This window comes from Desmodus rotundus, chromosome 6 (assembly GCF_022682495.2).
Source record: "Desmodus rotundus isolate HL8 chromosome 6, HLdesRot8A.1, whole genome shotgun sequence".
NCBI lineage: Eukaryota > Metazoa > Chordata > Mammalia > Chiroptera > Phyllostomidae > Desmodus > Desmodus rotundus.
This window is the reverse complement of record NC_071392.1, coordinates 144,010,036-144,035,195: the sequence shown is the minus strand read 5'-3', so window position 1 is coordinate 144,035,195 and position 25,160 is coordinate 144,010,036. Positions and strand designations below refer to the sequence as shown.

The window sequence follows — 25,160 nt, the reverse complement described above, 5'->3', positions numbered from 1 at the left end:
TTCCAGGGCTGTTTGTCCCCACATCCCTGCAGGGGTCCATCCATGGAGCCAACTGGCCAGGATCAGCATCTTTCAAGGTCAAGACCTCCAGTCACCAGGGATCCTCAGATCTCCTCAGGGATCTGAGAGTTCTCGACAAAATTTGTTCTTGTGTTTGTTTTTCTTTGCTTTTTCCCTGCTTATTTTATTTACGCAAATTCTGATCTAGAAACTGTCGATCTGATTCATGCCAATGGCTCCCACCGCACAGGTTCGGTGGGTGAGTTTGTGTTCACCGTAGGATCATGTTGGCAATGAGCGATTCCATGCTGCCGTGCATAGCGAGGGAGGCACAGAGTGTGATGGAACACCAAATGGCACGCTCCCTGCAGGTGTGGGTCAAAGGCCACCAGGGCTTGCAAGTGAAAGGAGATGTGAAGAGAAAAAGTTATGGAAGAATCAAGAGTCTGTCCAGACTGACACGAGTCTGCAGGAGTCTGAACGCACTGAAATCAAAACAATCTCTAGACAGCTGCCGGTCTCCTGTGCGTGATGCCAGCCTTATTAAATTTCCGTGAAATTCTCTATGAAAGGCACCGATTTTGATAACCTGAATATTATGTTACATAGTTGTCTCTATGTAATTCATAAATTTTAGTATTATAGCTGTTCAATAATGATTACAACAGGTAAATATTTCTATTTCGAGAGATAATATCCAGGTGGATATTTTGGGTTTGTACATATTTAAACAGCAGTATAATGAAAATAATTAAATCAACAATGGAGGAAGAGATCTTTTTTCCAGTCCTGTTAAAAGGGGTTGCTGTATCACTCCAATTCAAGAAATTCTGAACTACGGGGTAGCCAAATCCCTTCCAGATGGTGAAATCCATCACTCCAGGAACTTCCGTATCTGATGAAACAAATATGATACACTTTCACCAACAATGTCCTACAGGCCCTTTGAGGTGGTTTTTAAAGAGAAATTAAAGATTGAGGAAATGCACTAAAAATAAGGCACATACAATGTTCTATATTTCCTTTCAGGGGTCTGCCTTGACACCAATGTCCCCATGAGTGGCGCCCTGAGTGACTCTGATCACACGGCCACCATTCACCCGCCTTCACCGGTCCCTTCACTCAACACCCTGGCAGGAACATCACTGACGGAACACATGTGGGTTAAAAATAAGGCCTGAGAAGCCTGGCCCCTCCTTGCTTAGGAAATCTGAACCCTCGGACGATGCCAATCTTACAAAATGTGCTCTCTGATTGCTTCCAGAAGGCACAGCAGGGCTGACTGACCATGGGGTCTCCTATTGTGAAGAGGGTAAAACAATTTTCCCCACGGGGGCCATGGCTGATTCACACACTTCAAGTCAAGCAAATCAGTGCCTACGGCTTCTCGCCGTTTCCAGAGCGTGTTTGGCCCCTGGGCACAGACCTCCTCCGTCTGCCTCGTGGCCAAGGCTGGGCTGGTCACTCCTCTCTCCTTGTCGCCTGCACCTCTGCCCTGGATTTCTTCTCTGCCCTCCGCTCTGTTTATTTCTTTTCCAATGTCAAGGGAGCTTGCCTTTTCCCTCTCCTATACTTCTAGTAGAGGGAAACTAGAGTTTCTTCCAAGTTTCAGGCGCTGCTGCTCATAATCCTGCAACCCAGAGTTGCTATTTCACGCCTGTTCTGCTCAGCCCTTCACGCGGACTAAATTTAGAAGAGGATGACATTAGAGCTCACTGGAGCCTCCTTTTGCACCGGCAGTGGGCTTGGCTACGGTTTGTTTCGGTCCCTAATCTGTCTTGGCATTTTGCTCACTCAGTAGGCACTTAAGAAAAACACAGTGTAGTCACTGTCTGTCCTGCCTTCCCCTTCTTGTTCTGTGTCCCACAGTTCAAAGCCCTCCCCATCCGTGCCCAATACCACGAATGGGAGGTTGATGAAGAATAAGAAATCCTGTTGCCTCATTCCCTCCTCCAAGTACAAAACTGTGGAGAACATAAAACTGCTGGCTGGAAACCAAATTCCACCAACAGGACACGGTGTCTGTCCACTCATCCTAGGTTGTACACAGAGAAAGATGGGGAAAATTACAGCCCCCCACGCTTCATTTATCCATTAATCTTACTCTGCACTATTAGCTACTTGTTGAGAGATTTTAGGACCAAAGTAAATACACACCTGTTTTTATAGCAGTCTACCCTAAAAGGTCTAGCTACTACTCTGTTGCTATTCAAGAAGTATCCAAGAATCTATTCATTCATCTGTTTCCCCAACCAGACTCTTGGCCAAACCCCCTTTGGAAAGCGCCATTGCTGTCACTGGTTGCTCTGCCAGAAATCACAAAGTTGTAGTGATACTTAGTCCACCCCTTTCTGAGCTAACCCAGGCTCTTAAATGCAATTGCAATATTTTGTGTATTTTATAATTGCTAAGCAGAGAAAAAGGTAGAGCTTTCCTATGGGGAGGAAAAATTTATGTTGCATTATAGCTGATATGTGTGAAAAAGATTATTTAAAATTCGGTTTTTGAAAAATGCACTCTTCAGTAAGGTGTAAAATAAAATCAATCCATCAATAAAACAAAATTCACACCATTATGTCTCTATCTTTTAACAGTGACTTTGAGTAAATTACTGTTTTCTGTTACTCTTTAGTCATCTATATTTCCTATTTTTGAGAGTATAGCTGCCAGTTATGTCTTCAACTCAGAAAAACTTTTAATTATTACAGAAACAGAATTACAAATGTTGATCCAGCACATTTCTAGGCAAATATATCACTGGGTTCCTTTAAGGACCATCGTAATATCATATAATAATAAAAGATGCCAGGAACTGATACACACATATCTGCCCCTACACACAGAGTATAATCCAGATTAGAAACTTCAAACTCTAATTCTCTCCTGAAATGAGAGCCATTTTCTGCTGCAAACACTCCTCTCAAAACTCTCCTGAAGCAAAGAACACAGTTTCACTTAAAATTTTCTTTCTTGCCAATGAATTGTCCGTTCTCACAGAAAAGTTCCAGAAGGCTGGAGCCGGGTGACAATACATGAATTCACAGGCTTTTTTCCACATTGTATTGCCAGCTAAATCCTGGCTTTCAAAAGTATCTCTGCCCTGCTCAAAGTCCGATCTTGAAGGGAGTGGGAGAGAGAGAGATTACAAGTTCACACCAAACGTTTAACTGATGGAGTTCTAACTTATACACACACACCCCACCCTGCAAACTCAAGAGTTCCTGCAAGCAAACAGCAGGCTTAGAGAGTGAAGAGAAGCATGGAAACAGAAGGACGCCACAGTCCCCTACCTCTCTCGTCTGCTCCCCCAAGCAGCTGATGAAAATCGCCCTCAGTCCGGGAGTGTGCCGAGAGGCTGGGAAGGAGGCGGCCCCGGGGCCTGCCGAGCGTGAGCAGGCCCAGCCTGCGCTCAGAAGCTGCCCCAGTCAGATTTTCCAAAAGTGGAACTGCAGCCAAGTCCCTGCCCATGCCTGAAGAATTTCCTGAACAGCATTCCCGTTCTTTTTCGGACTGCTTTGAAACCGTACTCTGTCTGTACTTCAATATGGCTTTGTCAGCCCAGCTCGGAGCTACTGGGCTGTCTCCAGCTATCAATGGGAAACACATGTGTCGAGCGTGGACCTGCTCCCCTGCAACAGCGCCCGCGGCGTCGGCTGGGCTCACGTTCACAACCACAAAGGAAACGGCCTCTAGAACCAATTCGGATTTCGCAGCCATTCTCCACGCAGGCTCTGCACTGTGGCGCTAGATGCTGGAGATAAGCCTTCCCTTTCTTCTGCTCAACATTGCCGCTTTTAACTTGCTGCTCCTATTCGCATTCCTGGCTGACCCTTGGGAGCCCCCCTGAGCTCTCCCCCGCCCTGATAACAAGCCTACTACAGCTGAGAGATGTGAATTCTAATTTGATCTCCCTACCTGCATTGCCTCAGTCTTCACTCGACATTCCAGTTGCTGGAGAGGGAACAGTATTTTTAGCATTTACAGACTGGTTCAGTACTTCAGAGTTGTGCCTTTGTCCTGATGTGTGTACATCCATGACTTCGGCAACTAAAAGTAGTACGATTATCTCTCAGGCACTTTTGTTGCTCTCCGCTCTGTAACTGTACTGGTCCAACCATGGAACATTTTACAGGCTCTGGCAACGTGTGTTATGGTTATGGGAAACAGAAAGGCGAGACAAATGTACCTCTAATCGGAACGTGTCCTAATTCGGTGCACCTGTGATTATTTCTGGATGACACTCCATCGGGATGTCCTGTGTACATTCTGCTGGGTTTTATAGTCTGCCTTTGACATTTCTCTCTTCCATGGAACAAGAGGAAATCTCTAAAGGTGCAGAGAGGACACCCCTCTTCTCCTTTTCTCACACTGAAACCCAGTACCTTAAGAGCCAAAGCTAAGTTGTCAAGGTAACACTGTAGAAAAGAGATGATTTAAAGAGAGAGCCTCCTCTGTTTTACATTTTTTCTTTTGGTATTAACATTTTATTTCCTAAAATTATACCCCATTAGCAAATTATTATAAAGGACCGGCTTGCCAGATTGTAACAGTGCTGTGTGTTCCTGGCGGGGGGGGGTGTTGTAGTTAACAGGATTTGGTGGGGTCTTGAGTTTAGCATCCAATTGCAGTGGGCACTTGCAGCAGGATTAGATTTTTGCCTTGGGAGGGAGGGAGGGGGAGAGAGAGGGAGGGAAGGAGGGAGGGAGGGAGAGAGCGAGAGCGAGAGCGAGAGAGAGAGAGAGAGGTGGGGGGACAGGGGGAGGGACCGTGTGCAACTCTAAGGTCAGAATGAAATTACAGAATCAGAACTTTAGAGCTAGAAGTAACCCCAGAGAGGCGCCAACCCAAATTGTTTCTACCCTCATGTTACAGAGGGAAATGGAGGCCCTGCCAGATTCGAGGACTCATCTGGAGTTGCAAAGACAGTTACTTGCAAAGACAGTTACTGCCAGAGCTGAGGCCAGAACACGGGATTTGGGCTAATTGTCTACGTGCTTTCATTATCCCGGAAGCATTTGGGAGAGGCGATATCATGTCACCTTCACAAGAGGAGGCTTATAATTAGTTGGCCTAGGTTTAATTTTAGCTTTGTCTGTGAACCCCAGTCAGCTCGCTTAACCTTCTGGACTTAGTATCCTTGTCTGCAAATGGGGACAATAAGAGGATCCAAGTCATGGAATTGTTAGGTACGTGGAGAGATAATCCAAATAAAGCATTTATTGCAGTGCCTATAAATAAATTTAGGTTTAGTTTCCTTTTAATGGAGCAAAACCAGACCCCTTTTCTTACCTAGAAGCTAAACTGTCTCTTACAGCTAGTTGGAGCTCCTAGAACAAACTAGTGAATGGGCTGGTTTTCTGCCACCTTAACCTAACAGGGGCCTCTCACCTTAAACACATGCATGAGGCCTAATGCCTCAGGGGAGCATGGAGCCGACCACACAGCTATACTTTTCATTCACTCCCGAAACATAACACTGAAGCCTTTCCTCAAGACTAACTCACAGTGAAGGAAAAGAGTGACACCTGACCTGCAGTCTGGGCCACTTGAAGAGAACAGGACTCTCTCCCAAACCTTAGGAGCTCAAGGTTACCATTCTAGCAATTGGAGGCCATTAACAATGGCAATTCCCACATTTGGTAATTGCAACATCCTAACTTAACAACAACAATGTAACATCCTGTAAATTGAGGAAGAAATCTTACTGAGGAGATAGCTGCTACCAATTCTAATGAATCATATTTCTCTCTGGGGTTCCAGAGCCTTTGTCTCAGAGTCGAAACTAGCAAGTGCTTAAAGAACCACTCACTCCTTATTAATCACGTTTGGTGTGCCCAGCTACTTTTGGGGAAAGCAAAGAGGAAGAATAATTAGTTTTGAAGGGTCTATAGAACGGTCTCTGTAATCAATTAAAACAAGCAAGCAAACATAAAACTGGAAACACTCAGCCCAGGCTTACACAAGAGCAGAGCAACGCTGATGTGATCCGTCAGATGCTGCCCCAGCAGCTCCCTAAATACTTGCTACATGGCTCAGTCGCGGGTGTTTGAGACCAGCGTGAGATCCAGCTTCAATACGACTAGCTGGAAAAGCCTGAAAAGTTACTTAACTCTTCTAATGTTAAGAAAAATTATCCAAAACTTGAAAATAATACCAGAAGGTTATCATGTTTGTTCAAAGGCACACCGGGCAAGGGTTTAACAGTCCATTTCAAGAATTACTTAAGGGAAATGTGCTTTTGTTCAATTCACGGTTTACTACTGAATAAAGATCCCAAAGTTACTGAAGCTACATGTTTCCTGGGAGACTTCTGACTGTTAAAGACACAAATTATTTCTCTCCAGTAGAAAAAAACAATGCCACATGTGATGGTGTATTGCACTATAAAACATTAAGCAGTTTTGTATCTCATCTAGCATCCTGTGCTAACATTCATTTACTTATGCACCTAAAACAAGAAGCTCCTCAAACGGTATTGGAACCAGTCTCACCATCATACTTACTCCCTCATCAGTTAATGCATCAAATCAAATCTTTGACGTATTTTCAGTTCATATGTCTAGGAGTAATGTTTTTAATTTTCAAAAATTATGGCTGGATAAAATTTCATTTTCCACATCTGTACGATGACTGTTATAAGCCTTATGTGACATAATGCATAACAAAGCACTTAGCAAATGCTCAAACTGTGGCAATGCTTCCATTATTTAATACAATATTATCTGGTGTTCATTTCTGCAAAGGACTCTGGAGATCGCTGGGCTAGATCACTCACCCGTCTCTCTCCTATCACACCTTTCAACTCTTGCCATTGGATTCCAAACACCCTCCATGGTGACCACTCCTACTGGAATTTTTCCACAGATGTTAACTTTGCTTTTCAGAGATTTCTGCTTTTAATGTTCTAAAATTAATCACTGAAATAGATCTCCCTATAACACATACAGCTGCTAATCATAAAGTTCAGTTAAAACTTCTGACCTGAAGGGTCATGTGGATGAGAAAATATTCTAAACCAGAACAGAACTCCATGAGGATGAGGGTCTTTGTCTGCATCATCTCCTGCCATATTCCCACTGTCTAGGTCGGGTACGCAATTGGCCCTCGTATTTACCATTTGAATAAATAACAGACTTTGACTTACTAAAAAACAGAGGGTCTAACTCATCCTTTTTAAAAATTATTTTGACTTACAGTTTAAACATATCTGGTACTATTGGGTCATTTCTTCTCATTATGGCTTAGATTCCTTTCATCATCTGCTTTGCTTTCTTCTAGGAATGTTTCAGTTCAGCTAACTTCCTCATAAAACTTGGTGCTGAGAGGTAAACTCACTCTTCAGGTGTCTGGGTCTGATTCAGGGAGCAGTGGAACACCTCCCTCTCATGCAGGCTGCTTACTTCTATTAATGTGGTTCTTGATAATATCAGCTTTGGGGGCAGTGATCTGCAGTCCCGCTGGGAAGCCAGCTCCAGTGATTGTGTCACAGGTGATCTTATTAAGGTGCATCTCCTCCATGGTTCACATCTGGGATTCTCAGGCCTAGCTTTCTGTTAGATCCAGGAGGGAGCTTAAAGATGATCGGAGCCAGGGGCTGACCCCAGAGGCTATGATTCCGCTGGACTGGAGCAGGAGCCAGAGAACCGCATTTTGTTGTAAGACTCCACTGCCTCTGTGATTCCAACAGGAACCAGACTTAAGAATCACCAAGTTACAGTGATACTGGGCCTTTTAAAACATAAACTCGTATCAGTCTGTGAACTAAAATACTTAAATGGCTTCCCATTGCCCGAACAGGAGAGACAGCCACCCTCGCTGTGACTTCAAAGGCCTGGCTTCTACCTCTTCAGTCTCATCTGCTGCCACTCTGCTTTGCCCAGGGCTTCGAAGAAATCATGTCTCTTTCCACCTGGGAGCTTCCAAAAAAGCCGTCCTCTCCTTCTGGAAAGAATTCTCTTTTTCCTGGAAGTTGCCCTCACTCTATGTTTAGTTGTAGTTTCGTTTGATTCATGTCGTCCTTGCCTGATAGAAAAGGAATGTTTTCCCTGAGGGCAGAAATGAGGCCCGCTTGCTATTGTATTCTCGTCCCTTGTCTGGCTCATAGGAAGCAACATTAGGCATTTTTAAGTGAGTAAATGAAGTTTTTTCCTTCTTTTTAAACCTAATTACAGGCACATACTAATAACCCCCACGTTCTTTATTTTGAGTTTATTTAATCTTTCTTGCATGTTAAAATACGGTATTACATAAGATATTGAGTTCTCTTATAAGATGTAAATATTCTCAAAACCCAGGAAGCCATTTTCATGTTTATCTAAACAACTTGGTGTGAAATTACCAAGTCAGATGCTTTGGCAAAGTCCTCAAGGCCTGAGGCACAAGGTGGGTAGTAGGTTCCAGAGGAGAATGTTCTGTTCGCTGTAGCACTCACCTGGGCAGGCAGGCTAAGCTGAGACAATACTGTGGGGTCATAGGGAGGCCAAAGTATTTGTGGCACAAACTTGAAAAAAGGCATTTGTCAGGACCCTTTTGGTTATGGTAATTAGAACTCATTCAAGTTAGCCTAAGGAAAAGGAAAGGGAGGGAGCGGAGGTCTAAGTCACATAACTCTAATACAAGTGGTAGATTTTAAGGTGAGATGCACTGTAGCAGTTAAAACACAATCAAGGCTCGATCTCCTTCTTCTCTAGGCTTCCCTGGCCATTCTCCATGTTTCTCTCTTTATTGGGTAGCAAGTCATCCACAGGTAGTCCCAAGCTCACTGCCACAGGGAAAATAAAGAATCTTTTCCAGAAAAGACTCTGGGTTGCCCAGATTGAGCCACATGCTTATTCCTTAATAGATCTCTGTGATCAGGGGGATGGGACCTTGTGTTAGTCATATGTGGCTCATACGACAACCCTGGAGACTAAAGAGACCATCAGCACCACCTGCGCCACACGACCGACTAGGCTGATTAAGGAACCAAGAAGTTGTAGGCAGATGGAACTCCCATGTGAACCATGGACGACAGGGTCCCCAGGGCATATTCCTGATTCTGCCCTGGGAAGGCTCACTAAGAAATATTATGAAGTGATATTTAATTAAATGATAGAAAAAGTATTTACCATATACATGGCCAAAAGAGTTGAGTTAGAGTTCAACTAACGGCAGACAATCAGAACAGTCACATATGCCAGCCTTTCATTTACGGGTTCATTTCACAAATAATACCTGATGGGAAATGACACTCACCCTGCTCTGGCTCTTCAGAACAGATGGAGCAAATCCAAGCTTACTTTTCAATGGCCAAGGGAAAAATTGTCTGGTTGACTTTGAAAAGACTTTTTTTTTTCTTTTGGAGGAAATCTGGACCAGGAAGTTTGACTTAATGACAAATCAATGGCCCACAGTTTTGAGAATATCTCCACTGGCCAAACACAGTGTCTAGGCTGAAGTCACCTTCTGTTTTGGAAATTCACATATATGCTGATGCACAACGAAGGGTTCTCAGACGAAGTCATGACTTTGAGAAGGGATTGACACATTTGATCATCAGTGTGACTAGTAAGTAAATACACTGCAAATATGTCTCTTATAAAAACGTTAATTAAACCGTGTAAAGCAAGTCCTGGTACAGTTATGTAGATGGTTGCGTGCATTCTTTTTTTCTTTTCAGCACAAAACGCTTCTTTTAAAACTCTTTCTGTCCATAATTCCTCATTGTGTTGGATCTTGATGAAGGTAAAATTCCTGAAATATCACATTTTTATTTGGAAATAAAATTTATGGATCAATAAAAATGGGCCAGACTCCGCAACAGGGACTCCATGCCAGGCAGAAGTAAACGAGACCTGGATTTGAATGCAGTGGCACTGCTCAGCGCACAATGGTACGAAATCCGACTGCTGGTGCAGGAACCCCAGACAACTGAAGCCCCTGCATGAGGAGGGCTGCTGGAGACCAAGGCCCGCGCTGCACACTCCGCACCCACACCCAGCAATTATAGGCCGAAAAAGAGCAAAAGCTGCCAAGGAGAGAAAATTTAACGTTACACATTTCAAATTATGTGATCTTGACATGTAATTCATTTATATATTTGACAGAAATATAGTTGAGCAAATCCACAACTAGCACTGTGTCTGACACAGAATAGTTGTTAATAAATGTTTAGTGTTTAATAAAAATGGCTAGTAGTAAAAATATTCTGACACTGCCAAACAAAAGCTGAAGGAAATTATCACCAGTAGACCTGCCTTAAAACAAATGACAGAGTGATTCAAGTTTAAACAAAAGGATGCTAAGTAATGACATGAAATATAAAAGTAAAAAAAATACCATTGGTAAAGTAAATATATACTCAAATTTAGAATACTCTAATATTATACTGGTGGTATGTAAATACCTTTTAACCCTAGTTTCAAAATTAAAAATCCAATATTAAACTACAATTATCCCAAGTCAAATCTCCTTCCATCACCATTTGTCCGATAAATTCAAGAAAAACTAAAAAAAAACAACTGTAACTACAATAATTTGTTAATAAATAATGGATAATACAAAGTGTAGAGTGACATCAGAAGCATAAAATAGGAGTGGCAGAAGTAAAATGTAGAGTGATTTTGTATGTAATTAAAGTTAAGTAGGTATCAGTTTAAAATACATAGACTATTATGAAATGTTTTATGTAAGTTTTGTGATGACAATAGAAAAAAACCTCTAGTAGATATGTAAAAGATGAGAAAAAAATCAAAGCATAATACTACTCTCAAGAATCAATAGATCACAAAAAGTAAAGAAAATCACATAAAAACTATAAACAGAAAACAATTAAGAAAATGGTAATGGTAAGTCCTTACCTATCAAAAGTCCCTTGGAAAGCCCATGGATTAAATATTCTAATCAAAAGACACATGGTGATTAAACAGAAAAGAAGATTCAACAACATGCTTCCAATAAGAAACTCATTTTAGTCTTAAGGACACATACTGGCTAGAAATAACGGGATGGAGAAAGACATTTCATGTAAAAATAACTAAAGACAGAAGGAGCAGCTACACTCATATCAGACAAAATACACTTTCTGTCCGAACCTGCCACCGGAGACAGAGAAGGTTGATATATAATGAAAAACAGGTCTATTCTTCAACCGGATATAACAGTTGTAAATACATATGCACCCAACAATGAAGCACCTAAAACATAAAGCTCATATCAACACAACTAAAAGGAGAAGAAGACAGCAATACAATAATAATAGGGGACTTCAATACCTCACCTTCAACAGTGGATAAATCATTCAGACAGAAAATCAATAAGGAAACAGCAGTTTTGAAAACATGACAGACAAAATGCACCTAACAGAAGTATACAGAGCATGCCATCCAATGGCAGCAGAACAAACATTCTTCCCAAGTGCACACAGAGCATTCTCCAGGACAGACCATATGTTGGACCACAAATAAATCTTGACAAATTTAAGAAAACTGAAATTATATCAAGTATATTTTCTGACCATATGGCATAAAACTAGAAATCAATAGCAGAAGAAAAGCTAAAAATTTCACAAATGTGTGCAAATAATTCAATATGCTCCTGAACCAATGGGTCAAAGAAGAAATCAAAAGGGAAACCAAAAAGTATCTTGAGACAAACAAAAACAGAAACGCAGCGTACTGAAACTTACAAGGTGCAGCAAAGCAGTTACAAAAGGGAAGTTTATAGCAATAAATGTTTGTAGTAGAAGAAAAAAGACCTCAAATAAACAACCTTACTTTATATCTCAAGAGACTAGATAAAAAGAACAAACTAAACCCAAAGTTAGCAGAAGGAAGGAATAATGAAGATTAGAACAGAAATAAGTAAAATAGAGACCAGAGAAACAATACAAAAGGACAAAACTATGAGTTCATTTTTTGAAAATGTTTTAAAAAATTGACAAACCTTTAGTTGGACTGACAAAGAAAACAGAGGACTCAAATAAAACTATAAATCAGAGAGTATACATTACAACCCTACCAGTTGTACAGAAACATGAAGGAATATAAGATACTATTATGATCAATCAGGCACCAACAAATGGGACAATCTAGAAGAAATGGATAAGTTTCTAGAAACATACAACCTACCAAGACTGAAGCATGAAGACAGACAATCGGAGCAGAGTAACTGCTAATAAGGAGACTGAAGCAGCAATCAAAACCCTTCAACAACAACAAAAAAAGTCCAGGATCAGGTGGCATCACAGGTGAACCAAACATTTAAAGAAGAATTCATGACAATTCTTTTCAAGCTTTTCCAAAAACACTGAAGAAGAGGAAACACTTCCAAGCTCATTTACAATGCCAACATTACCCTCATATGAAAGATAAGGGCACAAGAAAAGAAATTTAAGGCCAATATCCCTGATAAACACATATGCAAAAATCCTCAACAAAATAGTATCTAACTAAACTCAACAGCACATTAAAAATATCATGCACTATAATCCCATGGAATTCTCCCCTGAGATTCAAGGACGGTTCAACATACACAAACAAATGAATGTGATATACCACACTAACAAAATAAATGTAGTATATCATATGAGTTCATGTGATCATCTCGTAACTCATATGGTCATCTCAATAGATGGAGAAAAAGCATTTGAGAAAAATTCAACCTGTTTTCATATAAAAATTCTCAACAAATCACAAAAAAAAGAGAAATGTGCCGCTACATAATAAAGGCCATATATGACAAGCCCACAGCCAACATCACACTCAACAAGGAAAAGCTAAAAGCTTTTCCTTTAAGATCAGGAACAAGACAAGGATGCCCACTCCTATTAAATACCTACTCCTATTAAACATGATTAAACATACTACTGAAAGCCCTAGCCAGAGTAATTAATTGAGAAAATGAAATAAAACTCAGCCAAACTGAAAAGGAAGAAGTGGTCTGTGTAAAGATGACATGATCTTATAAACAGTAAAAACTCCAACAAAAATTTTTAGAACTAGCAATTCAGGGCAATTGTAGTATACAAAATCAATATACAAAAATCAGTTGTATTTACATATACAAAAACATACTACCAAAAAAAAAGGAAGGGCTTATTAAATTTCTTGTGCAATGGATGAAAATAAGACACTTCTGTAACTTGAGTGGATTGCAGAATTCAATGGCAAGGTGATTTTCCTCAAGGTTTCCATCTTTATGAACTTCAACAGTCCTTTAATAGCCTGGCCCTCATGTCTCATAATTTGCTGAAACTATTAGGAGCAACACACTGGGCCAATACGGCTGAACAGCATTACTATCCCATCTTAGAGAAGAGGATGGAGTCTGATGCGATAGGCTCACAGAAATAAACTTCTTGTAAAAGGTACTAAGTGGCTTCAGTGACATACCTTGCTCCTCTCCCAAAAGCAGGATGCAGGAAGAAGCACAAACACCAACAGGATGAGAGCAGAAATGCAAAATCAGCATAGAGACAGATTGGCTACCTGACCGGCAGATTCACCTCTGACTATACCATGCCGGCACATCTAATGTAAGAGTGTGGCTTTCGACGATCATCCATGGATGTGTAGAAGGAGGAAGAGCCACAAAAAGGAAAAAGTAGGCAGAGCTCATTCAAGCACTGAAGTAGAGCCTTAGCCAAAGAGCTCTACACGCCTACTCAATGAGTAGCTAGCTGTTCTATGCCAGGCACTGGAGATATGCTATATACAGGACAGATGGGGTCCTTAACCTCAAGGCATTCATGGTCTTTGTTGTGAGGATTTCAAGTGTCCTTTGTGACCACCTACAAGATTGTCCCTGGGAGGCTGACTTAGCGTGATACCTTAATGATAATTAAGGGATCCTTTCAGGGGTGTCCAACCTGTGGCCCACATTCCACATCCAGCCCAGGATTGCTATGTAAGTGGCACCCCCCAAAATCGTAATTTACTTAAAACATGAGATTTTTTGTGTGATTATGTGTCATAATGTATTTAATGTGTGGCCCAGAAATGCCCAAAGGTTGGACACCCCTTTAAGTCCTTTTGCTTTGATTTCAGGTACAGGAATTATCTTTCATACTATGTTCCCTTTTCTTACGTAGATCTTTCTAGAGGGAGAGAAGATGCAGCCATCTCTATCCATGCAACACTTATTTTTCATCGTAAATAAAAAAACTGATATTGCTAATATAGATATCAATCTTACGAGGTTGGTTAGTGTGAGTGCCAGGGAGAGAGAGAAACTATTGCTGAGCTGATAGAATCAGCTTTCTGAGACTGAAGTGAAGAAAGACATTCTGTGATGACTCCATGGAAAGAGACTTGCCCATAAATAATCACTGTAATATCTATTAATTTCCAGACCGAGGGTGTGGAATAATGAATTGGCAAGGGTTTATAGCTAGAGAAATGGGTCAATTCTTGAACCACTTCATTTAACAAATTTATAAGAGATCATGGGAGCTGAGCCACTTCATTTAATTCTCTCTCACGAAGATATTATCATATATCAATATTTTATTTTAAAGAAACACTTAAAGATTCTATTATTAGATGAACTACAGCAATAGCTCAGTGTAAAGGGTGAAGTAAAACTCGAGTCTGTAGTGAAATAATTAGTATAATAAAATCTCCACTTTTTAGGAGCTTAAGTCAAAATATAAAATATTTCCACATTGAATAAATGTATTTGGGGATCTGGAAAGATTTTAAATTGGCATTTCAAGACTTCACGTGAGTACTTTCCTTGATTTTGAAATACCAGCCTTTTAATTTTAATTCCATGAACCTGAAAGTATTCTTCACATCCAGGTGCGTGAAACTGAATGAGGGGAAATTTTTATACCCGCCACCACGTTTGTGATTTGCAGGAGTTAGAATTTCTTTGCTCAGGGATGGAATTCGACAGACTTCAGTTATTCTCCTGGTGCTGTTGCCTTTCAGCCAGGGAAAGATGGTAAATTACTTAGACTCTCTAATCCCTGAGTCCTTGTGTGTAAAGTGGGGATAAGAGCAGCCCTCTCCCAAGGCTGTGCGAGGCGTTAACAAGATAATCTCAGTGAACGTACAATAACTAACAGGAGTCGAGTGCTTACTGGGCCCTTACACAGCATGTGCTCACATACCAGCAGGTATGGCTAAATTCTACCGGAGTTGTTTGAGCCACTCCATTATTGGTATTTAAATGTGTCCAGAACATACGTATGCTTTGGTAGCAAAAGACTGCTTTCAAAGTGAACCAGTCGAACATTATTTTTGCTAATTTCCTAGTGACTTAATTATTATAATTTCATTCCATCATGATTTAGCAGGTACATTTTCAGGTGTAAGCTTACTGTTCTAACTATATAAAGCTAAACTATGTCACTCTAGTTTACTTAAGAAAACAGAATTCAATACCAATTCATCCACAGGTCCTCCCTTAATGCCACTTGAATCCAGAGCTCCGATATCACTCATGTGAGTTTTGGCTGTGTCTTCAGTCTCTTGTGTTCATTAGCCCTTTGACAATGCATTCTTTAATATTTAGACATTGTTAGTTCCACTGTTAGCATCAACAGTTCAAAGCTTCTTGTTTCTCTTAGGATGCAGCATGAACATCCTACCGTGGATTACAAGGCACTGGATGACCTGGCCCTTGCACCTCCCATGTGACATTCAGGAAACAACAGCTGACAGTCGCTTCTTGCTGGAAACCTTTCCTTCTTCTCCTCCCTCTCCACCCAAGCATATCTTAAGTCCTCAGTTACGTGTTCCACAAAATTCCTCGAATTCTTCCTGTCATACTATTTGCCAGTTTTATATTGTTACTGTCCAGTTAATTGTCTAAAGCTTCAACTAGATTGTCAGCTCATGAGGATGTGTATTATGCCTGTCCTGTCTATCAGTTGTCACCAGGGCCACCATCACACTGTCTGGGCCGGAGGAGACACTACAGTAATTGTTGGGTGAAGGAAAAAGGGAGTGGAAAGGGAGAAGCCAAAAACTGTGCCCACAAAGGTGAAGGGGTAGAAAGAGCCCTGGCCCATTGGAAAGCTTAATACCAAATGATAGTTATAATGCAGTTAGTTTTTATTCATAAAGGTTAATCTTAAAGTGCTGATTTACTCTGTGCTCTGCCCATATACCTGGAGTGCTGACTGACCCGGTGCAAGTTCCATCCAAACTTTATTCTGCGCTGTGGTCTTCATAGACTAAGATTCAGAAGACAGAACAGACACGTTTAAACTGCTACATTAACTAACACCTGAACACCACATCCTTGAAGTTCAGCTGGAATAAACTCCTCACCAACACAGTGATCCTTCTCTAGATTTAGCCTTTTGTTTATGTTTAATTCTTCTCGTTTTCACTGAACGGGATTTCCCCCTAAGAACTCTTGGTTGTACCCAATTATCAGGAACTTGAGACACCTTATCATCAACTCAATGCTTTAAACAACCGCAGTCTCCAAAGGGTTTCAGGAACCCTTCAACTGAGATTCCCAGGGTGTATGAACCATGTAAATAACAACACCCATCGGCCCTTAAGACTCAGCTTCTCTAACTCAGAAGGGATTTCTTACAGCCATTCTGAGGCACTCGGACTTATTTCAGGAAACTTAACCTTACAGGACACACCACGTTTTGTAAGTAGGGTTGGAAAAGATGCACACGCTCTTTTATTAACACAAGATTTACATATAATGTTAATTTATTGAACGCCTGCTGTGTGCCAGGTGCTGTAATTAGTTTCTCTGGTCATGGCACAGAGACCCTGCGTGACCAGGACAGTCTCAGGCGCCAGCAGACCTTTCCCATACAGGGCTGGAGAGTGAACATGTCGGGCTTTGCCGTCTGTGCTGCAGTTTCTCAGCTGTGCGGTAACAGCGTGAAAGCAGCCGCAGACAACACAGTAAGGAATGGGTGTGTCTTGTTCCAGTTAATCTTTTCATGAACACCGGCATTTCCATTTCCTACATCTTTTTGTATGTCATGAAACGGTACTTTTCTTTTGATTATTGAAAAACATAAAAAATATTCTTAGCTCATGAGCCTTATAAGGACAGGTGGTGGGCCAGATTTGGCCCAGGGAGACACAGGTTGCTGAGGTCTGCACTGTCTAAATGTTTCGGGGCTGGGAACTGACGCTCAGAGAGACAGAGCTACGAGTGAGAAGCACACACCGAGACAATCGTAACTCGAAGGCCGCTTCTCCTTTTGATCCCTCTGCTTCTCTGGTCTGTGTTATGGTGGATATTCACCGCAAAGGCTAAAATCTTCCTGTAGCCACGATCTTAAAGTGACTGACAAATGAGTTGATATGTTTTTCCTTCATGTGATGAAATCAGCCAAAGACTATTATCTTCAGTGGAGCTCATTTGGGAGGGAAGTGGTTCTGGCAAGTCAGAACTAGTCACGCTTGCATTTACTCATCAGTCTTTACAATAAAAACAAGTTAGTTTCCTTATTACTGTAGATTTAATTTATACATTCTAGAATTGTAAGCAACTTTTTTATCGGTTAAAAACTCAAGGAAATGTTGAAGTATACTTCTAGAGAAAAGGGGGCAAATGAAGAAAAGATGTGAGAAGTCAACTAAAATTATGTTCCATTTTAAAATTCTCTTTTAATTTAGGGTCTTTAAAAATTTTAAAGCAATGTATTTACAGCTTTCATAATAAAAGCTATGTTCTTTTTTTCCAATCAGAAACTTCAAGCATCAGAGATCAATAATTAATCATTATTTGTTACATGGGTATGAAATTATACAATAAGTTTTCAGAGACAACAAAAAGAGGAAAAGTGAAGGAGAACAGGAGCAGAGGAAAAGATGCCTCAGCCACCAGTGGCAAACTTAGCTACCCAGGGATGGGGGATCAGGAACACGCAGCTTTGATGAGGTGAGAGGAAGTCAGAAATATGCAAACGGTTCTGGGTGGGGAGAGAGCAGCCATCCACGCTTTGAATAGTAGCTACCCTGGTAAAGCTTCGTAAAGAAAATTTTGTGACTATGTATGGTAATGGATGTTAAATAGACTTATTGTGGCGATAATTTCAGAATATACACAAATATCAAATCGTTGTGTTGTATACCTGAGACTAATAGAAGGTTATGTCAATTATACCTCTGTTTAACAAAAAAGTAATCAAGCTTGAAGTGGGTCAGACAATAAAAGAGTGACCCTCTGACCAGCGTCTGTGGGAAAAGAGAGCTAAGACACTTCTCTTATAGGACTAGGTGAGTTAGTGTGGGTGAATAAGATAACGATGGTCCCAATTAATTTTGTTACAAGTTAAATCTTCACTTGGTAGTTTGCTAAGTGTTTTTCCTATATAATTTAATCTTTAGGATGATCTCTATGAGTTAGGTGCTGGAATCACCTCCATTTTAGAAATGAGGAAACTGAGGTACACAGTTTAGTAACTGCTCCAAAATCACGTAGTAGATAAGAGATAAAGAGAGGATTCACTCAGGCCTGCCTACTGATGAAGATGGTATCCTAATTGCTATGGTAAACTGCTTCTCATTCCTATTAATGAATATGAAATTAGACTGGTGTCACAATGTAATGTTTTATATGACTAATAGACTAATGTAATTTAATAGCACTTCGTAATTTGTAAAATGCATTCATGCACACGTTTCACTAGAGTTTCACATTATCTCTGCATGGTAGTTTAGGATTATCTTCTAAGTTATCAGTGAAGAAATTCGTATTTAAAGAAGCAGCTTGTTCAAGGTCACAGGGCTGGACAATGTTGATGTGGTCGAAGAGAAAGAGCTGGTTCTACCTGTTTACCCGGGAACTCTGCCCCAGCACGTTCTAAGTGAATGTTTTTGGATGAGCAAATGCTTTCTGACTCCAGTGTCTACATTTGAAAAATATGGATGGAATTTTCACTTCTTAAGGGTCTTTCCCGCCATAAAACTATTTAACCTACGTGAGTGCCTTTGGTACATACAGGCATGCAACAGATGCAAACTTCCTTTACCTGCCTATAATACTGGGTGCCCCAGTGAAACCAATCATCATGTAGTACACGTTAAAGAGATATAATATTTACTGTCAATGATACGTCAAAAAAGCTGGAGAAAAACACCCCGAATCAGAGTTTCAGAGATCTGAGCTCTTTTGTCAACCATGTCCTTAGCCAGCTGTGACATGGTACTGAAACTTGACATCCATTTGCAGCCACAGGTTGATAAACTGGCTGGGAGGGAGGGGGTGGCGCTTTGTGTGTGAGGCCACCATGGAGTTGAGAAGAGATGCGCTGATGAGTACAAGCTAGCTCTAGCAACCGCTGAGTCAAACGGTGAGATTAGATCCATGCTCGTCAATCATTTGTGTTAGCTGATATTGAAAAGTTCGAAGTGGAGTTAAAGAATCTTTAAAAGAGTAGCAGAGTTGGGTTTCCCAACGAGTTCTCACAGCAAAAAGAATGATGCAATGGAAAGGGGATCCTTAGTCAAAATCTTTTTTGCAGCTAAGTAAGTCTATGGTGTTAAGTAGGACCCTCAATGCTGGATTTTTCTGAGCTTCATATCCAATGTGTATTGTAAATCTCCAAAACAGGACTACCGAACAGCGCATTTCCCAAGCCTATATGGTCATAGACTCTTCCATAACAGATCATTTTATAGGACTAATGTTCTATCAAACATATTTTGGAAAATTCTACTGCAGAGGAAATAAGGTGAGTTAACAAGAACTCTAACTCCTTGTTTTAATTTGTGCAATCTAATGAAGTAGTTACCTAACAACTATAATGTGTCCAATCCTGTGCTAGTTGGCCATGCCTTTCTGCAAGTCTTCCAATACAGGAGAAAAAGAAAAGGAACCATCCTGTAATGGAAACATGGTATAAGATCAGAAAGTGGAATTCAAGGGGCTAGTTTCTAGATTTAACAGACTTAATCAGGGAGCGACATTCTTATAGTCAGAATCAAAGCAGGAAACAAATATCCTGGGGCAAATGCCAGATATCTGAAAAGTGCCAAGGAAAAAAAAGTAGGCTAAAGACATGTTTATTTTGAAATCCAAATGTATCTTTCCTAATCTGTGGGAAAGGGTGAAGAGCGCTCTTATTGCTCCTCGGTCCCATGAAATCACTAGCACGCCGAGAAGACCATTCTCGGTCTTCTACTATGTTGGAGATGCAGTGAGACTCAGGAATAACAGGCCTCACCGTTTCCCCTTCGGACAAACACGGAACATGACAACTCTCTTCGGGGTACCACACACCACTTCCTGTGAAAAATAAACACTCAGAATAGGCAACAAGAAGCAGTGCGGCTGCCCAGTAAAGTTAGTTTCAGGCGGGCAAAGAAATGTTTCCTTAACGTCCTGGGATTTGGTTGGGAACAGAAAGCAGACCTAATGGCACAAATGGAACCCTGTAAAAACTTTTAGTTCCACTGTGTTAGATATTTTATGTGCCAAGTAATGGACTCAGAAAAATTGGTTTCCTTATGTCTTTGACAGCTACCCAGAAAACTCAGAGAAAGAGAATTCAGGAGCTCAAAAGCTCCCTGGAGTTCTAACCCAGTGACTGTTTCCAAACTGTTTCCTGTCGTGACGACTTCCCCGCCATATGCCTGCATTGGAAAGATGTTCCGAGGCACGCAACTGAATATGAAGATCCACCTTGCACGGACTTTATGCTTTTAGGTTTTCTTAATCTCATGTAATGTTTGGAGAATTCATTCTAACTGAATTTCATAGGCCTGCAAATCAAGATCACCACCACCACCATCATATATGGGCCAGGTGCGGGCAGTGCTGGGAGCTTAGCATACGCCATCTTCGCCCTTTAAAAGAACACCACCAAAGAGAACGCACACCCACGCACACATCCACAGACCCTCTTTGCTGGTATGCACATTCATCATCCAAATGTACAACGAAGGGTCCAAGAAGCCAAGTAACATGTTCAAGGCCACCTCGCTGGTAAGAAAGACACAATTCAAAATCACACCCGGAAACCTTGGACTCCACCACCTGCAGCCTTTCCACCCTGCCAGTGTGCCTCAGCTTTTCTCTACCTCTCTCTCACGTAGGTTTTAGTCTTCACTTTTCTCCATTTCGATGTTTGTCAGCCCTTTCCCACACTTCTTTCTAACTCCTTCTAGCAATAAATATGTCTAAAACCTTCTTCGTGAGACCCAGAAGTCCATTCACATTAGAACTGTCTTTCAGTCCCATGGGGACGCTTGGACTCCAGCCCAGGCCTGCTGAACAGGAGTATCTGGGGATGAAGTGTAGAATCTGTGTTTTGATCAAGCTCCCCAAAGGACCGTTTGCACAGCAAAGTTCTAGAACTGCTGTTATAGTTGTTATAAAAGCTGAAGTACTATATAGAAATTAAAATTGCTTTTCTTCATATACCTATGACCACACCCCTTTCTCTGTTATTTTTCATTTCACTTTTTACCTCAGAGTGTGCTGTTTACTTTCTCTGTTGCATTTTCCTTTTAGAATGCAAACTCTACAAAAGCCTGGATTTTATCTCTTTTTTTTCACTGCTGTCTCTCTCCACTAGCATCTATTGTGCTCTCCACAAGCACGCACTATCAGTATTTGTTGAATGAATAAATCAAAGAAAGAGGAGCATCCTATGTTTAACTTCCCCCAACTGACACCCACTGACTGGTCCTGGCAACAACCTAAAAGCTTATCCAGTCATTTGAGCTGAAATACTATCAGCTCAAAAGTATGTCACACCCTTTCTTGACTTTCATCCTTGCAAAAACGCCCTAAGAAGTTACGCGTGCATACACACAAATTAGCAATTCAGGAAACCAAAGCTCATGAGAGTTAAATTAACAATCTGTCCCCCAAGTGAGAGAACTGGGGTGGAACTCATCCCACATCTAACTCTGTCCTCACAACACCAAACCGATTTTCACCATAACCAAGTCCTTTTTCGAGGCTCAGCTGTATTTTTCCAGCGTGGTCCTCCACCAGCAGCACCACTTCAGAAATGTGCTAGGAATCAAAATATTTAGACAGGATCCTGGACCTACTGAGTTGGAAACTCTGGGGAGGGACCCAGCAACTTTTCTGAACCAGCCCTCCACACGCTCAAGGTTGAGAATCACTGAGCTAGGACAATAAACCACTGTTAAAATGGAAAAGTTATTTCTAAGAAAAAAATGTACTGGGCAATTGTTATTAATAATCAGCACAGGAAAAGAACTTCATTGGATTGGCGGATGTCACAGTAGTAGGACATGATGTACTAAAACGCTTGGAACAATTTCTGTTTCATGGTAAGTGCTAAAACAAAAAACCCACTAGGGCCCTGGCTGGGCGGGTCAGTGGGCTGGAGCATCGTCACATAACCGAAAGCTTGCGGGTTCGATTCCCAGTCGGGGCAAACACCTAGGCTGCGGGCTCGATCTGTGGTCCGGGTGTGAACAATCCCGGGCGCCGGCGCTTATGGGAGGCAGCAGATGGATGTTTCTCTCTCTCCCTTCCTCTCTAAGAGCAATGGAAAACTACACTAGGAAGAATGGATAACAGAACCAGAGAGTAAGAACAAATGTTAAAGAAGAGCACAGGAGAAGCATGGAGAAGCTTCTGGCTGAGACTGATCTGTTCTTTATGCTGCGCCAGAGTAGAGGTCAATTTGGGACCAAGAAATATGACTCGGTTTCTCAGTTCCAAATACCACTTAGGAATAAAATGCTTGTGTGGCTCTTTCCTCAGGAGCAACACTGACCACCTTCTCTCCAATGGGTCACATGGTCCCTGTAGCCACCGTGTGTGAATATGCTTCTAATTAGCACAATGTCCCTGGTATAGACAGTGTTCTCTAGGGAATAATTTAAGGAACATAAGTCTGCAGAGTCTCTTGTTGGGCATAATGTAGAGTGCTCCTTTTAATCTTTCTAGCAACATTAATTTAATCACCCAGAATAATCTTTGAAGTGCAGGGAGTGGGCTAAGAATTTCAGACAGTAATATCCTGTACAGAAATCTTCAAAAATAACCCATTTTCCTTAACATATTTACCAGCTGGATACTATTCTTTTATTAACACTATGTATTTTTAATTGGTAATATTCAATTGAGTGTCTCAGGGTGGACAGGTACAAAGTATACCTATTTCCCTCTTCAAAAGAAGGGAATTTCTAAAGAGTGCATACAAACCAGACCTAGAGAATTACAGTAAAGGATGAAAACATCCCTTGGCCCAAACCAGTAATTATTCAATTAAGTAGCTAATAGTACCCACCATATTACAACTAATTGAGTCACTTTTCTTGGCTCATTCTACTGAGGCACTTAAATACACACAGCTGCTATACAATTTTCCTTGTGCTAGCAGTGGTAGAGAATTTTACTTAACCAGGGCAGCCATAACCATGTATCTAAGCCATTCATTTTCTCACTTGTTCATTTAGTGAAAGTTTTGAGCCCCTATCCTATCCCAGGGACGATGGGGGGTATAAACTCCCATAAGAACTTGCACAGCCCTTCCCGCCCACAGGTAGTACAAACACTACCATAGCTGTTTTGCATTGTTCAGAAAGCAAAGTCATGAAAGTGTATTGGATGCCTGTTGCTTTTGCCTTCCCAACATTCCTTCTGCCTTCCTCTTATAGGAGAATCCTTCATTGTGTTTGCAGACAGAGCCCTTCTGTGTTTCCAATTCACTTGGTTTGACTGGGGCTGACTCCACCCCTTGGCTCCAGAAATGGTCACATGACCCAGGTAGTCCATCAGCATATTCTCTTCCTAAAAGATTGGTTCATATTGGGGATCTGGCCTGAATTATGCTAATAAGACATATATGTAGGATTCCTATTAGAAGTACTGAGAAACAGAAGCTTTATCTGCTGAGATGGCTAGCTTTTTGATGTTGCAAGCTTGACCCCTTGGAGTTACCATAGTGACAGAGTCTATGGTAGAAGGAAGAAATCAAGCATGAGACAGAAAAATCAAAAGCCTGGATGACATCACTTGATTATTTTCCTGGATCTAGTCATGCCTGAATCTAGAACTAACCTCAAGATTTAAATTAGAAGGTACACATATTCCATATGATTCTTCCTGCCTTACTATTTTTTATCTGTCTGCACACTTTACATATGTATTTTCTGTCAGGACCCTTCCCTCCACCCCCACTGAACATAAGGTCCATGGAGACCTTTTACTTTCCAGGGGAAGGTGTGTTTTGCTCACTCTCTCATCTCTGTACATAGAACAGGAGCTAACACACAGCAGTCACTCAGCACTTACTTCTCAGAGTAAATGGGAACCACTTGGTTCCCACCCTGCTCACTACTATCACTACCGCCTTTGCATATATGCACATAGGATCGCACCCTCTAACCCTGCCACAGTGCCCTGAGCCCTTGTAGGGTCATCCTTCCTGGCATTCAATGCATAAAATTTTCACATTTTTCTTGACCTTAATTATCACAAAGAGATATGAAAAGTTGCCAGGTTTGGGAGGGGGGCATAAAATCAGGAAAACCAGTCTTATAATAGTTATAATAAAAACCCATTCCCAGAAGAAGATATTCGCCAATGATACCTCCAATAAGGGGTTAATATCCAAAATTTACAAAGAACTCACATAAATAAATAAGAAAAATTCCGTGTAATTAAAACATGGGCAGAGGACCTGAAAAGACACCCCTCCAAAAAAGACATACAAATGGCCAATAGACATATGAAAAGATCTCAATGTCGCTAATCCTCAGAGAAATGCAAGTTAAAACCACAGTAAGACATTGCCTCACACCTGTCAGAATGGCTGTCATCGATAATCAACAAACAAGGTGGGCCAGGATGTGCGCCGTCGGTGGGATGCAAATTGGTGCAGCCACTATGGAAAACAGTGTGGAGGTCCCTCAAAAAATTTAAAAACAGAATTACCTCACGACCCAGCAATTCCACTTTTGGGTATATATCCAAAGAAATCTAAAACCCTTACTTAAAAAGATATACCATATTTTTCAGTCTATAAGATGCACTCCCCCCCCCCCACAAATTTGGGAGAATGGGGGTGAATCTTATAGTCCAAATGTAGCTTACCTGGCTCACTGTTGGGGTGGGGTGGCAGGTGGAGTGGGTTTTTTTTCCCCTATTTTCCTCCTCTAAAATCTAGGTGCGTCTTATGGTCTGGTGCATCTTATAGTCTGAAAAATACAGTATGCACCCCTATGTCCACTGCAGTGTTATTTACAGTAGCCAAGCTCTGG

The 25,160-nt window shown here is 41.2% G+C and overlaps 1 protein-coding gene across 4 annotated transcripts in view; it reads right to left on the bottom strand.

Moving 5' to 3' along the window:
* Nucleotides 1-25,160, bottom strand: part of SGCD (sarcoglycan delta) — a 775,801-nt gene that overhangs the window by 358,479 nt on the left and 392,162 nt on the right. For 2 of the 4 annotated variants that reach the window (XM_045185074.2, XM_045185072.2), the window contains exon 1: nucleotides 3,291-3,580. The exons of the other annotated variants lie outside the window; for them this stretch is intronic. The gene's annotated coding sequence lies outside the window, so the exon portion shown is untranslated. Of the gene's footprint in view, nucleotides 1-3,290; nucleotides 3,581-25,160 lie in introns of those variants that run through there. 4 annotated transcript variants of the gene reach the window in all.